This window comes from Pogoniulus pusillus, chromosome 19 (genome assembly GCF_015220805.1).
Source record: "Pogoniulus pusillus isolate bPogPus1 chromosome 19, bPogPus1.pri, whole genome shotgun sequence".
NCBI classification, from domain to species: domain Eukaryota; kingdom Metazoa; phylum Chordata; class Aves; order Piciformes; family Lybiidae; genus Pogoniulus; species Pogoniulus pusillus.
Window position 1 is genome coordinate 10,197,089 of NC_087282.1, and position 16,856 is coordinate 10,213,944.

Sequence of the window (16,856 nt, forward strand, 5' to 3'; positions counted from 1 at the left end):
GAAAGATGGACTATAAAGTGGATTCTGAGCATGCAGCAACAGAAATGTAAACAACCTATGTTTTAAGACTGTTTAGCATCAAATTAATTGCTTATTTCCTCAACGGATGAAGAGACAGCAGGATTAAAGGCAAAAGAGTAAAAAAAAAAGGTTTACAATTATTAAAGGCAATGAAAAGAAGAAGAGATGTAAGTGAACAGAATGCAGGGAACTACTCTATGTATACCTTTGGGATTATTTGGAATGTGAAAATGGCAAACCTGCAGATATTTTACCTCAGGGTCTACTCATAGCAGGGCTCAGTGGAAGAAGAAGGGGATTAAAGGTCATGCAAGTAATGACAGAGCAGCAGAAAAACCAAAAAAACCCCAACAAATTATCTATGTGTATGTATGCTTACATGTGTGTTCACACACACCTGTACTAATTATGTGTCCAGAAAAATAAAGAACAAAACATACACTTTTCTCATAATATGCCAATTGGTACTAAGTATGGCACAGAACTACCAAAAATAGTAAATGTTTGATAGGTATTTTGAGTCCATTGCAAATACACCAAGACATAATCTACCAGACTGTATTAATAATGTATCAACCCAACCCAAGGTCTCTTCTGTCATGGCCTCTGACCTTGTTCTTCAATGACTGCTCAAAATTGGTTCTAAGTTATTCAAATGACTGTAGTTTATTTCACATTTTTAAGGCACTAAAGCTATTCTTTGATTGGTGACTATAGCACATCTTCATCAGTTTTACAATAGTATTTTAGAGGAGTGTTTACTATGATGGCTCTGACAGGCTATAGTGCCCTTTTTGTAAAGGTCATTGGCTCACTTCTGGCCCTAGACAGTAAAGGCTGAAAGTCATTGCTGCCCAATGGCTATTTTGTACCCTGTGTGAAGTGATTTGATGGGTTTGGTCCAGAGATTTAGTGGATAAATATCCACATCACAAACTATCACCAGAATTGGTGTTACTGATGTCATTCTCAGCAGAAGGTCAAAGAGTGAGCAGGCACAGAGAGTAAATTGTGTTTGCAAGCCTAGAAGGCAGGATAAAACCAGACTAAGTAGGTGGTCTAGAAAAAGAACTACCCCTTTCCTATAGCTGTCTCAGCGATGTCGGTCGAAGACTCTTAATACAGTAAATTCACTTTCAGAAAGAAAAAACCACTGGGAGGATTTCTGTGATACCTAACTGGTGGTAAACAGATTTATTGACAGTTGTGAAATTTCAAGATCCAAGAAGAACATCATATTTGGACTGTTGCAGGCTCCTCAATCAATGTGTACTTTATCAAACCAAATGAATCAAAATTACTAGTCAGCTGACCTAGTTTATTCACTATCCAGTCCAGAGGTTTTGCTATATAATGTCCAAATAAATTCAAACATTTCAGTGCACCATTCCCATTACCCTGTTTTATTTGGTTGGTTTGGGTTGGTTTTTTTTAAAGATATTTTTGCTTTAGACTGTTTTAAGATGGTTTTTGGTTAGAATTATCAAATTTTTAGCATACTGGATTTGTTGTGAACCATATGGATCCACTTTTTGAACAGCTGAGTTTTCTTCTGCTCCACTTTCTGTCTTTTGAATGCCATAGTGAAAAAAATTGCCTGTCTCTGACCCTTTAAAAAGTTTTGTTGGTTTCCAAAAGAGATTTGCAGTGTTTGCACCATATCCTTTTCAGGAAAGGCTGCCCTTTTTCTGTACTTATAGTAGCATTAATGCAAAATAAACACTGAGCGTTCAAGAAAACCTCAGTTTATTCTAGCACTTACTCATTGTGCACAGCTCATCTATGCACTTTCTCCCACATAAATGATTTTACATGCCTCTTTTTTTTTTAATGGATAAAGGTTCAAAGAATTAGAATTATAAATCATTGTGTTGTTTTATTTTGTTAGAACCAAACATTAATGCTAAGTCAGCAGATTACTGATGGTAGACCCACTGCTGATTTTTCACATTTTCTTAAGTCTCTTCTTTTAGAAGTTAATTCTAGACAGATGAGAGTCCTCCATTAAAAGCCTGTTTGACATATGTGGAAACAAAAGACCAGAAAAGTTTAACAATGTGTGAATGCAATTTATTACAAACCCTGCCTCTGGTGATATTTCTTCTCACAGGACAATGAGCTATGCCTTCCATACCAGCCTGGGATGGAATTGATTCTTTATATTTCCTCTGGACCTGGAATGAGCTAACAGTGTCCCACACTAGGAATCATCTCTTTCCATCATAGCAGTGTGCTCAGTTTCCTAAATACAGTGACAGCTTTGATAAAAGATCCACATAAAACACCTACTCAAAACTACAGCTGCCTGTTTTAAAAAGCAGATGGGTAGGAGAAGATACAGGTTCCTCTTTATACCTCCTGGCAAAAAAAGGTGGGCAAACCCTCCCCATTTTTCAGAAAAAGGCCTTTATCTCAGAGAAAGGTGAATTCCACTGTAAGAATGACTAGGCTCCAAGAGGAGTGAACTTCACAGGACAACCTGGGCTCTGTAACCATCTCCTTGTCAAGGCAATACACTTCCACACTGAGCCTCACAACTGATATGGAATTCTGTACTGGATTCAAAATTTCCAAATGCACCAGGTACCTCTAAGAGAACACTTCCACTGCTGTGCTGACCCTGATCCCTGCATTGAATCACAGGTCACAGGATCACAGGATGTTAGGGGTTGGAAGAGACACAAAGAGATCATCAAGTCCAACCCCCCTGCCAGAGCAGGACCATGCAATCTAGCTCAGGTCACAAAGGAATGCATCCAGATGGGTCTTGAAAGTCTCCAGAGAAGGAGACTCCGTAACTCCTCTGAGGAGCCTGTTCCAATGCTCTGTGACCCTTACAGTAAAGAGGTTCCCCCTTGTGTTGAGCTGGAACCTCCCATGCTTCAGCTTACATCCACTGCACCTTGTCCTATCCCAGGGAGCAAGTGAGCAGAGCCTGTCTCTCCACTCCTGACCCCCAGCCCTCAGATATTTATAAACATTGATTAAATCCTCTCTCAGTCTTCTCTTCTCCAGACTAAAATTCCCTAGGTCCCTTGGCTTCTCCTCATCAGGCAGTGCTCCAGTCCCTTATTCATCATTGTAGCTCTCTGTTGGACTCTCTCAAGCACATCCCTGTCCCTCTTAAACTGGAAAGCCCAAAGCTGAAAGTATGCAAGATGAGGTCTCACCAGGGCAGAGCAGAAGTAGAGGAGAACCTCCCTCGATCTGCTGGGCACATTCTCCTTAATGCAACACAGGATCCCACTGGCCCCCTTGGCCACAAGGGTACACCACCTCCAGTCTGGTTTCTTGAATAAACTAGATTATACACTTGCCCTAAAATTCTCTCTGAGAAACCAATTCTAGCTGGAGATGTCCCTGATGACTGCAGGGATCTTGGACTAGATCACCCCTAGAGATCCCTTCCAATCCAGTGTATTCCAAGATTCTACAATTCTAATACTGTGTGATTCTTTATGCATTTATTTCAACTAATTGAGTCCAAGATTGTTTCTGGTGATCAAAAATACCTTGCCAACACATGCACTAATATTTAATAGAATTAATTACAAAAATTACAATGCTCTTCCACTTGAGTCATTACAGTCTATAAAAGAGAATTATTCAAGCTGTTAACTGGCTCCAACAGAAGTACAAAGATAGATTGACATATTAAAATGCATAAACAATCTCTCTTTTGTAGGCACTAAGTTAGTTTTAATGGTGTCAATAACTGTCTGCTGTCTGGATTCATCAGTAACTACTGCTCACTAGGAGGTTCTGGAGAAGAGGAGGCTGACAGAGGACCTTATTGCCCTCTACAACTACTTAGAAGGAGATTACAGCGAAGCTGGAGCTGGTCCCTCCTCCCAAATTGCTAATGATAGGACAAAAGGAAATGGCCTCAAGTTGTGTCAGGGGAGGTTTAGGTTGGACGCTTGAAGGAAGTTCTTTACTGAGCAGGTGGTCAGGCACTGGAACAGGTTGCCCAGGGAGGTGGTGGAGTCACCATCCTTGGAGGTGCTTAAAAGGAGAGTGGATGTGGTGCTTGAGGCTATGATCTAGTGATGAAGGATGTTGGGACGAAGGTTGGACTGGATGATCCTGATGGTCCTTTCCAACCATACCAATTCATAGTGATTAGATGTTGACTTAGTAAAGGACTTGTCAGAGTGAAACTAATGATTGGACTCGACGATCTTGAAGGTCTTTTCCAATCTAAGAAACTCTGTGATTCTGTTCATTTGAGAAACAAGAACCAGGAAAAATGTCTATAATCACAAAATGGAAGGTTAAATGTGGAGTGAAAATTAAATCTGTTAGGAATTTCCCAAATTTTTGTAACTGAGTCATTTGGGAAAAGCACTAGTTTTAGTTTTACTACAGATTAGGAATCCAGATTGAAAATTCACTAATTAGAAACACAGATTACAACATCACTATGCTATTCAAATTTAATTTTAAAAAACAATTTGTAGGATGAAAATTGCTTTCTTAACCACTGTGACTGCCACAAACAGCTTCAGTTAAGTAGATTATATAATTTGACCTTTCTGTTAAGAAATTGTTTCTGAGTATTACAAATTGGTCATTCTGGTATGTGCAGATTTATAAATGTATACAAATCTTCATTTTATGTATCTTTTTTTTTTCCTCTTTTGAAGTCTGGCCAGAGACTTTATAAAGGGGAGACAAAATAGACAAGAGTGATCTCCACAGCCTGTTTGCATTTCCCATTCCACAAGCTCTCATCTCTCTGCATTTAGTGCCTGGAACTGAAAGTTTTCCAGGCCAGCACTCCTATCTGCTTAGTTGTCAGAAAGCATTCAGTGTCCCTTCACTTTCCACAAAGCACTTCCCTTCTTATGGGCAATCTCAAGCACAAATCCAGGCTGGGCAGTGACTGGCTGGAGAGCAGCCCTGAGGAGAGGGACCTGGGGGTGCTGGTGGAGGAAAAGCTCAACATGAGCCAGCAGTGTGCACTTGCAGCCTGGAGGGCCAACCAGATCCTGGGCTGCATCAGGAGGAGTGGCTAGCAGGGCGAGGGAGGTGATTCTCCCCCTCTGCTCCCCTCTGGTGAGACCCCACCTGGAGTACTGCATCCAGCTCTGGAGCCACTGTTACAAGAGGGATGTGGAGATGCTGGAGCATGTCCAGAGAAGGGCCATGAGGATGCTCAGAGGGCTACAGTACCTCTGCTATGGGGACAGACTGAAAGAGTTGGAGCTGTTCAGTCTGGAGAAGAGGAGGCTCTAGGGTGACCTTATTGTTACCTTCCAGTATCTGAAGGGGACCTACAAAAAAGCCAGGGAAGGACTTTTTAGGCTATCAGGGAGTGACAAGTCTAGGGGGAATGGAGCGAAGCTGGAGGTGGGTAGGTTCAGCCTGGATGTGAGGAGGAAATTTTCAGGCATGAGAGTGGTGAGAGGCTGGAATGGGCTGGAGGTGTTTAAGGCCGGCTGATCTAGGGTAGGGTGTCCCTGCCCATGGCAGGGGGGTTGGAACTAGATGATTCTTGTGGTCTCTTCCAACCCTGACTGATTCTATGATTATTTCCAAGGAGGACTTAGGGAAGCATGAGTAAGACATGCCAACTCAGCAGCAGGCAAAAGAGAAAAATGGGAAAAAAAGGAAGTATTGAAATTAAGCCATATTTTAATAGGTATCCTAAAATCACACCATTTGTTACTGATCTTTGACAGGAAGAGACTGGGTTAAACCTATATCCATAGTCATACAGTTCAGTTAGGGTGAGGGTGAATGAACCAGACTTCTTCATTATGACCATTTCTTAACACTGATATTGCTCCTTCAGTCTCCATGAAAATCTCATTTTAACACCAGTACTTAATTTATTGTCAAATTAAGCAGGTAGGATTTTCAAATAAGAAAAGGACAAAATGCATGTAATTTAAAACCAGTGGCTCTGTTCTCTTAAGACTGGTCAGTCACTGCTTTAAGATGAAAGTCAGGGCATAGTCAGACCTGACAACTAACATTATCTGACCTCTATATTTGTTTATGAATATATGACAGCTTTATTTTAAAGGCATGGGCCAAGATGATCCAGACAAGTCATTCCAAATCAAATTCACACCGTGATTAAATATTACTGATAAGTGTCAACTATTATAGCAACCCTACCAAGAAAAGGCAAAAATAAATTTCTCCCTCTGAAGTGGAATATTCTGGGGATTTTTTTAAAGTCTTATGCAGAAGCATAGAGGACAAATACTAGAGAAACATGAATATTACAGGACTCTTACAATGTAATTCTCTCTGCTTAATTGTCATGGAAAGCGCAGTGAGATTAACATTGATATGAGCATTACTAAAATTTTGATCGCTAATATTCTCAGAAACAGTGTTAATTTTACATGCTAATGAGGAGATAAAGAGAATTAAGATCTCTGAGGGAGCAAAAGAGGTTGACTGAGGTATGAAATGCAAAATGCCCCTAAGACTGCAATCAAATATGATTGTGGATGTACTCTGTTTCTATAAGCCACCAGACACACTAACTTGCTTTCTGCTTGGGGTAGAGCTTTTTTTTCCCTGTTAATGTTAGGAGCTTTTATGTAGAGTGAAGCTCAGTGTGAGGAGCTCTTCATATTAATGTAATGCCTTATTAATATAAATAGCACTTTCATTAGGATACTATGGTAAGGTGGTATAATTATAGGGGGGATAATGAACACGGTGCATACAAATCTTTACTTTCAGGGAACACCTGACATAAAACACCAAAGAATGCTGCCCAAGTAAGATAAAAATTTGCTGCTCTTTTTAATCTCTTCACTGAAGGAGGAGTTTATTCCTTCAGGTATTTCAAATCAAACTACAAACACTGCAGTGAAAAAAGTCCCCAACAAACAGGGGGAAAAAATGTAACAACAAGAAAAAAATGCCGACTGGCAATCTATCCTGTGCCTCCAGCAGAAAAGGAAAACAAAGAGCCCTACCAATTTCTTCTTTAATAAATGAAGGCTACAGATAAACTTACTGATAGACAGATATTCTGGCAACAGATTGTCAAAATGGGTCACCAGGCCACACAAGTAACCCACACTCACTCACAAGCTGTCTGTGAAGTTAATCTAAGAACCTGTAAAATGTCCTAGGTTTGGGGTGTTCCATACTAGAGATGAAGTAAATTCAGAATGTTTCTCAAGTTATCATTTGCATTTTTGAGCATGCAGGGCTGATAAATATGTAAAGACCTAAATTAAGCTTCAATATTATGACCTATCTCTAATACTAGAAAATATGTATTAAGAGTTTCCCAACCAGAAAATACATCTCTAATAGTAAGTACAACTTAAATGCTGATTTTGAAGTAGTAATGGACATTCACCCCCCCACACCATGTCAAACATTGCAGTGCTTGGTGTTAGTTTAATGTTTGAACTCCATCTGGGATTCTTCAAGGGAAGATTTTGCACTGGTTACTTATTGCCACACTAAAGTTTTAGGTAAATCTTTTCTTGTGTAGAAAGCTTATTCCATCACCAAGTTCCAGATTGCACAGCCACTATATTAGAAATTAAAAGCCTGTAACTATTTTACAGTACAGTTTTGTTCCTTCTAGATCTTTCTCATTTTCTAGCAGCTATTAGAAAAAAGAGGAAGGCCCCCACTAAGAAAAACATCTGCCACTACACCAGTAATTGCCTTTTGGTAACAGCAGCTATTTCGTAGCATTAGAGCAGCAAGAGAAGACATCATCTGTGTCCTAATTCTGTGGAAATGCTCAAAACATCACTGACACAATCCTGAGCAACCTTCTGTAACTCCACTTAAGCAGAGCTTTGGACTAGGTGATCTCCAGAGGCCCCTCCCAGCAGCAATTCTGTAACTCTGTTATTCTCACACCTGAGAATGTTGTTTCCTTTGTGGTCATTTTGCTTCCCTTTAGCTTTATTATTAGGAAGCCAGAGATGTAAAAGGAAAAGTTGCACATAAATAACTAAATAAATGGGGTTTTTTTAATTCTCTTTCTCCACCTTCTTGTTTCCAGATGGCTGAGCACTAAACCAAGTAGAAAAGAAAGTATGCAGTCACCATGGTAAAGAACCAGCTGGACTCTCACCTGTTTTTCTAGAAGGCATTGCTCTACTTAGCTAGCTATTCTTGATCCCCATCAATATTCCTTGTATGATGTTGCTGCTTTGTGTCACCACAAAACTAGCACAAAGGCTCCATTTCAAAAATAACTACATTAAAAAGAAGGAGGAAAAGGCTGCCAGGATAAGCAGGAAGAAGATATTTTGTTTAGAAGATTTTGTTTGCAAGAGAGATACTGTAGGAGCTGGGTACAAGATACAAGGCAGGTAGAACCATAGTATTCTATGACCTTATCATCTACTGTAGGAGCTGAGTATAAGATACAAGGCAGGTAGGTGATGGGACAGAGAATTCCAAAGGGGGAAAAAAAAAAGTGAGATGTATATCACTGTGTGATATACATATTGCATCTCCCATCCCTAAATTTCTAAGAGTTAATGTAAATAGACAAATATATAATGGAATAGGACATAAAATGTCCTAAGCAATGCATCTGCTCAATATTGAATTGAAATATGTCGATGTACAGGCTTACACATGCCTTAGGCCAAAGACTCCTTCAAATAGAATTTTTGGTAGCTAAAGTAACATTTGCCTAAAGCACCTGTCAAGCTTCCATTGAGAACTGGATCATGTGATTTCTAAGTATATATCATTTTGGGCTACTGTCAAGATCTGGTGGTGACCTAAAGTTAAACTTTGCAGCAAAAGTATATCCTATGTTTGCACAAATGAAAAGCAGGGAAAAGGTACGCTGTTGCTCACATCATCTTGCCCAGAAAGAAAGCAAAAGCAAAGCCAAATCTTAACTCAGAAGGAGCATAGAGACCTTCCACACAGCACATATGGCCCAGGAATCGAAACTTTTCAAAGCATCACCTGAACTGAACAATTGTTGTTCTTCCTTCACTCTATGTCACAGAACCACAGAATTTATCTGGTTGGAAGAGACCTCCAAGATCATCCACAGTCTTCTTATCAGAATCAGCCAGTTTCTCAGAGTAAAGTCACAATCTCTGGTTTAGGTAGCTTAATTTTTTCCTTTCCAGCCATAACCAGGGAGTGTTTTCCTGATAGATACACTAATATGTTGTTCAAGCTGCCAGCTTCAGGAGAGTCAGTCCCTTTTGGCAATCAAAAAGTGTCTTGTTTTCCCTGCTTTCCTTCCCTCCACCATTCAGGAGCATATTTGGCACAGAAAAGCCTACAGGTGTACTTCACTGTTAAAAGGCATGAGGCATGAGTTCTTTGAAGGGTTTACTGTGATGGGTCTCCCAGCTGCAAATGATGCCACTCACCTTATTATGCAAAGTGCCTATATAAAGCTATTATTGCTTGGCACCTGTGTCCCAGTGAGGTGGTCCAACCGATTAACAAGTACAATAGCAGTTGAAAATGGACCTGACTGAAAGTAGCCAGGACTCCCTGCACCCTCACAGTTTTCTTAAATTAAAAACAAGCAAAAAAATCAGTCAGATGCCCAAGTCAAAAGTGTGAAACTGTCTTAAATTTACATATCTCGTGGTCAGGCATAACCAAATTCCCTATTTTCATTCTTTTCTGTGATACAGAAAATACAGACTTTTAACAGTTTTATGTCAGAGAAGTGTCACAAGGACTTACCTACAGAATTGAATATTAAAACCAGTTAAAAGAATGCAGCTGAGTTTCAGATTAACAGACTAATAAACCCTGAAATGTTGTGAGGACTCAGGTATGAGGTATGAGTAAGTAGTCCTTGGACTGCACTTCAGGCATGTCCTTTACTTTTACATCTGTAAAAGCCATTCTTGCTAACTGTGATCATGAATGAGAACGTGAGTGCTTTTGTCCAGCATCCCAGCTGCATGTGTCTCAAAACCAGCAGAACTTCTCCTTCCAATGGAACTAGGATTAGAGAAGTCAAACGCTGAGGACATGCCCATAAGAATTAGCTAAACCGAGAAAGGAATCCTTTCTGCATTTTGCTTGATACTACTTCTGTTTAGTTTTCAGATTCTAGATCAAAAACTTAGTTTTAAAACATGTAAATGGAACATTCATTAGAATGGAATCTACACTAAGGCACCTTCTAGAATAATTTAGGGGGGTAAAAAAATTAAAGACACTGTACAGAAGTGAAACAAATTAGCAAGACTGATGCAAAATGCAGTTTTATACCCCAAAGTAAGACATGCATTATGCTATTCCTGCTCTGATACATCAATGTAAGCATAATTTCCCTGAAGTTGGTTTAAAAGCTTGAATTTCCTCAGAAAATGTTTATGCATTTTCATAAGTGTTTGCTTGCCTCAGTAAGACTTCTTATAAACAAAGAAAAAAACAGAAATTAGAAACCACTTTGAGTAAAATTAGCTTTAAGAACCAAGAGTAGATTTAACAGAAATCAATTTTTTTCATTTAAGGATAATTTTATTCCTTCTAGTAAAAAGAAAACTGCAAGTAGAAAGGTGGATATTGCAAGAGAATCTAAAAATAGCTAATAATTGCTTGGGGAAAAAAAAAAAGTTTTCTTTTGATTTGCCAGGAGAACCTGTTTTTGAAAAGCAGTTCTAAAGTATTTCCTCTCAACTGTGTTTCCCTCAGTGATGTTATATGGAAAACGAAAAAAATTTCAGACAAACTTGACACTTCTGTCAAAATGAACACATTCTGTGTTCCTCTGTTACATCTTTTGTGTTTTGCACAGGTGGGAGTTGGCATCTACTGTATGAAGAGGAGATTTCAACTGTAGATTTCTAAGATACGTTTCAAAAAAATCTCCAGTGAATCTAATACTTTAGTTCTATGCTCTTCAGCAATGTGGTATTACTTCTGAATGTCAAGGCCAAACCTTTCAGGCCTTTTAAAAGAACCTGGAGTATATGCAAATCACCATCTACATATGCAGTAGCTACACAAAAATTCCTGTTCTTTCAGAATTCCTTTTGAGGTATTTTTACCCCATATACTGAACTTCCTGATTTTTTTTTTTCCTGACAAACTAGTACAGATGTTAATTCACTGAAAGCAGATGACAAAACTATATACAGTTTATATACATATTAGGACTGAGGTCTTCCAGAGAAGGGCAACAAAGCTGGTGAGGGGCCTGGAACACAGCCCTATGAGGGGAGGCTGATGGAGCTGGGGGTGTGCAGCCTGCAGAAGAGGAGGCTCAGGGCTGACCTCACTGCTGTCTACAACTACCTGAAGGGAGTCTGCAGCCAGATGAGGGTTTGTCTCTTCTCCCAGGCAGCCAGCAGTAGAACAAGGGGATATAGTCTCAAGTTGTGCTGGGCAAAGTATAGGCTGGGTGTTAGGAGGAAGTTCTTCACAGAAATAGTGATTGGCATTGGAATGGGCTACCCAGGGAGGTGGTGGAGTTGCCATTCCTGGACATGGTCAAGCAAAGACTGGATGAGGCACTTAGTGCCATGGTCTAGTTGATTGACTAGGGCTGGGAATTAGGTTGGACTGGATGATCTTGGAGATCTCTTCCAACCTGCTTGAGTCTATGATTCTATGAATTTGTGAATGGTTGTTTGAGACAAGCTGTGCAAGGTATTGCGTACAAACAACACAGAAGAGCTAGAAAAACAAAACTATTTCATCCATTCTCTAAATACTCTGGTATCTAGAAAGTTTTATCAAATACAAAATGAATAAATCCCCTGTGCTTCCATTATTTGGGTTGTGATTGCAACAGAAGTCAAACACAGAACTTAATCTACAGCCTGCCAATTAATGACAGTTGCTCTTCGGCCAAGCTGGGTACTCAGGGCACATTACTGTTGTCAGAACACAGTTGTCCTGCATCTTCATTTAGAAGATATTTGCATTCTAATAGCAACTTGGGATCACATGAACAGGACCTTGGTTACTCTAAATGCCTAAGGATGTGTTAAAGAAAAGGAAAAAAATAAACTTATGAGATATTTCTTTGTAATATGAGTACTGAAGATGACAATAATGACAACAAGCTAACCAGTGCTGGTGTAGAAAAATCCTGCTTCACTTTTAGTTGGCATGCTATGTCAAAAACTCTCCCTTTCCACAGCAAGATTACACAAACAGACTTGTGCTCAGCCTCACCAGCCCTCACTAAAAAGCTCTGTAAGGCCATAATACCTGGGATGGGGAAGGAAAGGTTTTGGTATCAATTTGCTGCTAGTAAACATCCAGCTCCTGAAAGCCAAACCTCAACACTGCAAGTAAAATGAGCAGGAAGCATCTAAAGTCTGGAGAAAACAGCATGAGCCAGGAAAAAGAGATAACCTCCCACCCTCAAAAGAAACAAAACAAAACAAGTTTTGTTTTTTAGGACTCTGTGCTTGGGTTATTTTATAGTTAAGGTATGAATTCTCAACCACGGGCTATGAAGAATTTCAGTTCAGGTTCTGGCATAATAACAGACAAAAAGACAGCCATAATTTTCTCTCTATCATTATTGTAGTGGGTTGACCCTAGCTGGCAGGCAGGCCTCTAGCCAGTCATGCTGAATCACCCCTGGTGAGATGGAGGAAAAGAACCAGAATGGCAAAAGTGAGGAAAAAAACAAAATGAGCACTCTTGAGAGGGGTTATATCTTTACTTGTTTAGTCTTGCTGTAATTTAGTATTTTATTCAAAGAAAGTAAGAATATGCCCAAATTTGGAGGAAATCAGTGTGCATGTGGTATGGTATCTTTTGGTAACATTCAGGATAAATCTTGTGCTTAAATGAAGTTTGCTATCATGAGGATTAATTCTGCTGTGTGATTTATACAAGTATTAAATAAATTGTCAGCCCTCTAAAACAGGTTCAGTTAGGCATATTTGTTTTCCATTTCTTCTTTGCCTTGTTTGTCCCCAGGCAATGAGAAGTTTATGGGCATCATTATGAGTGGAAAAGATGTCAGTAGTGAAACTGTGTTCCTCTGTTACTTCTACCACTGATCTATTGTGGTACATCGAAGAAGTTTTCTCTCTCTGGGCTGTGAGTTTCTTCTCTCATTATTTATCTGTGCTGAGTGTCAGAGAGGCCAAATATCACATTGTTCCAGTCCTTTCTGAATGCAGTGTAAATTCTGACAGGAAGGCACAGATGTAGCTGAGAATAGCATGGGCTGTTTGGCCATTCTTTACTGACAAAAACTGAAACAGTTGCTTACCTGGGTTTCCTGACTAGGCCATTTGTAGTTGAAGGAAGAGGCATTCAGTTTTTGTCCAACAAGTGGCTCCTCATTTTCTTGAAGTAAACCCCAACTGGACACATCAATTTCCTTGTGCACCTCCAGCAGGTTCACTCTAGGGTATTTAATTGAAGGTAGCAAGTTCATTTTGGGGCATTTAATTAAAAAACTGCAGCACAGTTGTTTTCAATTTGAAAAAAAAAAAACACCAACCACAACAACACAGGAACCATATTATGAAATCTTATCACAGAATTAGTCAGGGTTGGAAAGGACCACAAGGATCAGCCAGTTCCAACCCGCCTGCCATGGGCAGGGACACCCTACCCTAGAGCAGCATGGCCAGAGCCTCATCCAGCCTGGCCTTAAACACCTCCAGCCATGGGGCCTCAACCACCTTCCCGGGCAGCCCATGCCAGCCTCTCACCACTCTCATGCTCAACAACTTCCTCCTCACGTCCAGCCTGAACCTACTCATCTCCAGCTTTGCTCCATTCCCCATAGTCCTGTCATTCCCTAAGAGCCTAAAAAGTCCTTCCCTGGCTTTTTTGTAGGTCCCCTTCAGATACTGGAAGGTCACAATACGGTCACCTCAGAGCCTCCTCTTCTCCAGACTGAACACTTTCAACTTGTCCTCATACCAGAGGTACTGCAGCCCTCTGAGCATCCTGGTGGCCCTTGTCTGAACAGTCCAGCATCTCCATATCCCTGTTGTAACAGTGGCTCCAGAACTGGATGCAGTACTCCAGGTGGGGTCTCACCAGAGGAGAGCAGAGGGGGAGAATCACCTCCCTCACCCTGCTGGCCACACTTCTGATGCAGCCCAGGATCTGGTTGGCCCTCCAGGCTGCAAGTGCACACTGCTGGCTCATGTTGAGCTTCTTGTCCACCAGCAAGCCCAAGTTTTCTCTACCTGTCACTTCCTAACACAAAGTAATTCTAAGTCTCTGCACCTCTCTATTGTTGCACATGCTCTTTTGCAAAACTAATGTTTCAGTGTTGCTGAGTCACATGGGCTTTCGGAAGAAGAAAGTGAAAAAGAGAGTGGCATCAACTAGAATGGAGCCACTCACCAAAGAAGTTCAAAAAACCTAGTGGAGGAATCCCAAATTAAGGGAAACTTCTAGGTGCCTCTAGCATACCAGAATAAATCTGCAGTTGTGTTAGCTATTGGAAGCCAAAGGAAGAACTGAGCTGGCCAATGAAAGAAGCAAATTTGACCCCAACTCTTGCAGCCTGTCCACATTGAGAAGCTGCTCCAACATCTTGATCATCTTCACTTTCCTCCTCTGGATCTATTTGAGCACATCTATGTCTTTAAGAAAGACATCAGGGGCCCCAGAGCTGAACACAATACTGCAGGTGACTATCTCACAGAAATGGAAGAGAGGAGAGAAAGAAGAGCTGCATCTTCCAACCATTACTCAATCAGAAGAGATGTAACCTCTTCCTAATGGAAATACATAGCTCATTTTAGGCACTAACTTTTCTGTGTTAGACATTTCTTTACTATTCACTTCCAGATTTCCTCTGATCACTCTTATCTGAATCTCCCTTCCCTCCTATAATAGGCCTAGTCACCCTACCTTTGCTGCTGTGTTTTGAAGCAGAACATCAGATGCCCACTGGCCAAAACACAAGATATAACTGCAGATGGCTATTCACAGGCAGGTGTCAGAGTCTATAATGAAGAGCTCTAAAGCTAGACCTAGTCTCTCCATGGTATAAAGCTGCTTCTCCTGATTATTCTAGTTTACAATTTCATTTTCTGAGACTGTACAGTACTTAAAAAGTAAGTGGAGACTATAAATCCATATTACTACATGTCATGTTAATGGAGAAAGCACCTAGACTTACAGCTTCCCTAATAAAAAGCAAATGAGCAAACAAAAATCCTGGAAATGAAAACTTTCTCTCAAGGATCACCAGCATCCTGGAAGAATTTGAAGCTTTGGATAATTCTTCCATCACATTCAAGCCTCACTATCCTCCTGATCATCCTGCAAGCTCAGCCAGCTTTCTCTCACTCACTCAGATATCTTTGCAGTTCAGAGCACATGCATCAGTTTTCTCACTGGGCGATATCTATTGTTCTAATTTAGAAGCAGACAACCCGAGATGATCAGTTTCCTTTGGTTTAACGAGCCTATTTAATATACTTGATGCTTTAGCAAGGAAGAAGTCATATCATGTTACCTCTTTTTAGGTTACTCTTGTATCTGTTCTCACAAAGAATGTGTGATCTATGACATAGATCCGGCCAGCAAGTGGCAGATTAAATACAGACTGAGGAACAGAGTACATGAAATTCATAAAATAAGTCTGGATGTATAAATTATGCATACCTTCCCCAAATCATCATATCTCCCAATCTTCTCTCTGCTCTTTGCCAGATTTTCTTCCACCAGTCACTGTCACATCATAGCTTCTCCATTCTTTTTTCTGTCCTGATTAACAGGACATCTATATTTTCCCTTGAGCTCCCTTCCTTCCAGCAAGACTGTTCTCCACATCTCTACAGAGAGGGGCCAAAAAAAGCATTTGTGAGTCTGAGATGCTTCTTTTTCAAGATATATTATGTGATCTAATAAAGATAATACTTTTTCTTAAAAGTGTACATCCATGAGCACAATTCAAATGCTTCAATATAGGCTCAGGAAAAAAATCTATATGAAAAGAATTTATTCCTAGGTTACTTTAAATAAAATGTAGAGCTTTTTTCTATATGTAAGGGGATTCAATCTTTAGAGGCAAATGGTTTGATTGCTGGATATTGACAAAGACCACAGATTTTGCAATGAGAAAAAGCAACCAAATTCAGAGTGATCAGATTCTCCTGGTAGTACTGATACTTTAGTGATGTTCAGGACACTTTTGAAAACCACCATGGCCATATACACAATTTGCACCCCATCTCTGTTCTGTACATTCAGCCCTTATCTGGGGCTAAACTATAGCAGTTGCTCTATCACCTGGTGACCTATCCCCAACAGAGAAGGAGAATCAGGAAAAAGAAGCCCCACAGGCTGAAATAAAATCAGGCTTCATGAAATAACCAAACTGGTACCGAAGTATATAAAGTTATAGTCAGCCTAGCAAAGGTGCAGCACTCACAACATCCAAGAAGGCAGTCCTTAAGTGCAGGAGAGGGAAGAGGAGTAGGGTGAGGAGTAGCCCAAGAAGGAGACTCCATTCTCCACAGCAACCTTCTTTGTACTAAGTCAACTGCCCTGGCTGACTCAGAAGTGATAATGGCCTGCAGCCCATGGCTGGCCTGCAGGGTTTTCCCCCTAAATATGCCAAGCTTCATTACTTACCTCTCATTAATCAAAAATTCCTTAGAGTATGTGATAGGTTCTGCAGCGTGGCTCAGTAGAGTATGCAGCTGTGCAGAGTGGCATGGCATGCAGATGGTTTTAATATGCCAGATAATAATTACCAGGGTGCCACCATATTTTTTTCCTAGAAATAAGCAAGAAAGAGGTACTAAATTTTGGTAAATTAACAATGTGCAATACTAGAAAGTTGTAACATTAAATTCCATTCCACACTTGAGTACAAGCAATAATACCATTTCCATCCCACAGCCAAGTCTGCCATCTGACTTTTCTATCACTCTCTGCAGCAATTTTCCCAG